This window comes from Buceros rhinoceros, unplaced genomic scaffold, assembly GCF_000710305.1.
Source record: "Buceros rhinoceros silvestris isolate BGI_N320 unplaced genomic scaffold, ASM71030v1 scaffold12059, whole genome shotgun sequence".
Lineage (NCBI taxonomy): Eukaryota > Metazoa > Chordata > Aves > Bucerotiformes > Bucerotidae > Buceros > Buceros rhinoceros.
Genome location: NW_010432174.1, coordinates 51,225 through 51,482, shown reverse-complemented (window position 1 = coordinate 51,482; position 258 = coordinate 51,225).

Sequence of the window (258 nt, the reverse complement as noted above, 5' to 3'; positions counted from 1 at the left end):
ATGTTTGCTTGGCACAGCCAAGCCACACCTCTGGTGACTGTAACAGGCAAGGCTCCCTCTCTTTTGATATACTATCAGCGGGGTTTATCAGAGCATTAACACAACCTCCCTACTCCAGAGCAACTTGAAGGGTGGGCAGGGGCTGCACAGGAGCTGAGATCACCTCTTATTTCAAGGAATCTTAACAGCAGGTTTTAAGCTGCTTATTTACTTTTTTTGGCCTGTGCAGGAAGTCTGAGCTAAAAAAAAAAAAAACCG